This window comes from Morone saxatilis, unplaced genomic scaffold (genome assembly GCF_004916995.1).
Source record: "Morone saxatilis isolate NCDOM2014 unplaced genomic scaffold, NCSU_SB_2.0 Contig9, whole genome shotgun sequence".
In the NCBI taxonomy this organism is placed as follows: domain Eukaryota; kingdom Metazoa; phylum Chordata; class Actinopteri; family Moronidae; genus Morone; species Morone saxatilis.
In genome coordinates, this window is record NW_023340268.1 from 865,989 (window position 1) to 869,074 (window position 3,086).

Genomic DNA, 3,086 nt, shown 5'->3' on the forward strand with positions numbered 1-3,086 from the left:
CACACACACACACACACGTGATCAAACACTCACACACACACACCTGCAGCCCCTTGCCGCCGCTGACACTCGTGCATAACAAACGTCGCCTCCATCAAGCGCCGCTGTCACCCGCAGTGACAACAGCAGGCTAACGCTCTCTGGAATACAGCACGCATACATTACAGCTGCACACACTCGCTCCAGCTTCAGTCTGATTATCTTTCCACCCACCACTCAACATCTGATCGTGCTGAGTCCCATAATAACACGCTCCGTCTCACTCACTCCAACGCAAGAAGGACACGTTGTCACAATCACACCTTTAAAACCAGCAAAGGTCAGAACAACGCTGGTTTTAAGTCTGAGCGAGAGTGACGTAAATCAATCTGCAAACACGTATTCGTCATCCAGCGAGTGTGAGCCGCCAACAACTTAGTTTCCCCTCCTCGCCGCCATCAGCTCAGTGCTTTCAGTCCCGTTGGTTTTCTTTAAGTGTGTAAACGTCTGCTGTCTAAAAACTGAAATATTCAGTTCCACCATGTGGTTAAGTGGCGACCGCCTGAGAGGTTGTTTGTGAAAGAGTGCCGTCGGCAGCACTTAAGTACACATAATACGCATAATCACAGCAAAGAACGTCCTCGAGGGGAGCCCTTTCCCAGCTTTGATACAGCACTTACAGACGCATGTGTAGTGGCGGAGGACACAAACTCGAGGTGTCGTATATGAGGAAGGAAAAGGGAGAAGATGAGAACAGAAGGAAAGGAGGGCAAAGTATTTTTGTTCTGTTTTTGTAGCTTTTTTACAAACTTCACTGCTCAGATTTTGGGGATGCAACAACAAATCCATTTCATCGAAAACCACCACACTTAAAGTTCGAGCAGAATCACTGTAAACACAAAGACTTTGGGGCCGTTAGCAGAGGATGTCAGCTTGTATCTACAGCCATTACAGTGGTCGCCCAGTTCAGAAAGAAAAGAAAATCGAAACGTCCATTACTCACACTGCAGCTTTTCAACTGTCCTTCTACAAGCTCAGAGCGCTTGAAACACACAGATCTGTGGCTACATGTGGCTAAATGAGGCTTCATGAGGCTTCATGCCATGCTTCTGTTTGTGGTTAGCATTGTGTACAACATAAAAGTTAAACATTTGTTCCCTCCTCCATCTCCAAACCAAAGTCTGAACACTGACTAATAAAAGCTGGAATTGTTACAATAAACAGAAGTTGGGACGAAGTCAACTCCAGAAAACTTTGTTTTTTCGAGTCCCAAATATAATGCAAAGAGACCACATAATGCTCCTTTATATGGGGGGGCGCTCTACTAGAATATGTTTATAAGCTTTAATGTTTTCTCATACGGAACATTTGTGCATCTAATTTGGAAACCGATGTGTCATCTTGTTTTGTGTGAAGTGAATGAAAGAGTAAGGGAGGGAAGATCATTGCTGTTAATTCAGTGCACACTTTAAATAACACACCAACATTTTATCTTGAAAATACTCGATACCTTCCTGCATGTCCAAAGATTGAAGTCTAAGTGAAGTCATTGGTGTTAAAGTCGAGTTGCAAGTCTTTTTTGATATTTTTCAAATCTGAAGACGAATTCAGATTTTTGGACACGAGTTCAGAACTCTGGACTGAACTGAGGACAAAACAACAAACTTAAGAGCCGACTAACCCTGAAAGAAACAAACCGCCTCACCGTTGTTTGTTCCAGTCAATTTTCAGCTTACTTCCATGTCTGTCTGGGTATTTCTTGGTGAAATGGAAGTTATCACTATCCAGTGAGAAGCATGTTGTCTTCACTTAAAGACTATTTTTACAGAGGACTGATAGAGACCTTTGTCACCTGAAGCCTCAGTATCCGAAACCTCAATGATTCAAGTTATACAAATTCTATAAAGTTGATGTTTCACTCACAGAAGATCTTTACAATCACCAGTTTCAAGATTAGTGCCACCAATCCAAAACAGCCGCACACAATCCGCCCTTCTGTTCCTGAGATATGGCGCTGAATAATAAGAATTTATTATAATGGCACAGTAACGATGACTTTCAACCACTAAAATCTAATAAAGTCATCATTGAGTCTGAACGGGTTCACAAGAAACTGACGTGAGAACATGATTTCCTCTGCTAAAGTGTATCAGCAGCACGGAGCCATAAAAATATATTTCAGTATCAGAATCGGCTTCATCGAGTATTTGAACACGTACGAATAAATGCTGGTTTTAAGTTGCTCTCAGTCACACACAGTTCCAACCTTCACTCAACCTGATAAACAGTGCGGAAGAAAATGGCTTTCTCACAGCAAGTTCCATACTAACATCTCTGCAACCCTTTAATACATCCACGATCCACCAGAGGATCCCGTCAGCGCCACGTTTCAAGTCGCCAAGGCGGGAAACGTACGCGCAATGAATGAAGGTGTCATATAAAGAGAGTCAGTGTCCGTGTGGGGAGGAGGAGGAGGAGGTATTATTTAATGATCTCTTCAATCAGGTTGAATAAAAAAAGACTATTTGGAAAAGTGTCTGAACATTTGGAAATCAAACTATTTAATGATTAAATTGTACCACAATAATGTTTTTGACTTAAAATAAATGAATTTGGGGTTTTTCCTAGTAAATACTGATTGATTTAAATCAGCTTATAGTCCTGCCACACCTTGAAGTCTCCTCCCCATGAATATGTCTCCACCACCGCCCCTGCTGTCAGGTATCGTTGGTGCTTAAATCCACCAAACTCCCTCAAATGTTTTCATCCGATCTGAATCAACTACACGTGAAATTAAAGCTGTCGATCTGACGCTGCAGGTTGAGTCCAACACGAGAACCTGACCAGTTCCAGAGGCTGCAGGCCTGAGCCCCCCCCCACCGTCAGACGCAGCAGCACACGCAGCGCACGCCTTCATGAGGACGAGCTGATGAACGGCGTACGGGGGGGCTGCTTCCAACTCAACCCAACAATTAATAAACATTTCGGCTGCAAATTGGACCACATGGGACGTTTTAGGATGTGAGCACTTTTCATCTGATGAATAATTGATGATGTGAATGAATCAACTTCCTTACTGGTTTCTGTGTGTGCACGTGTGTGTGTGT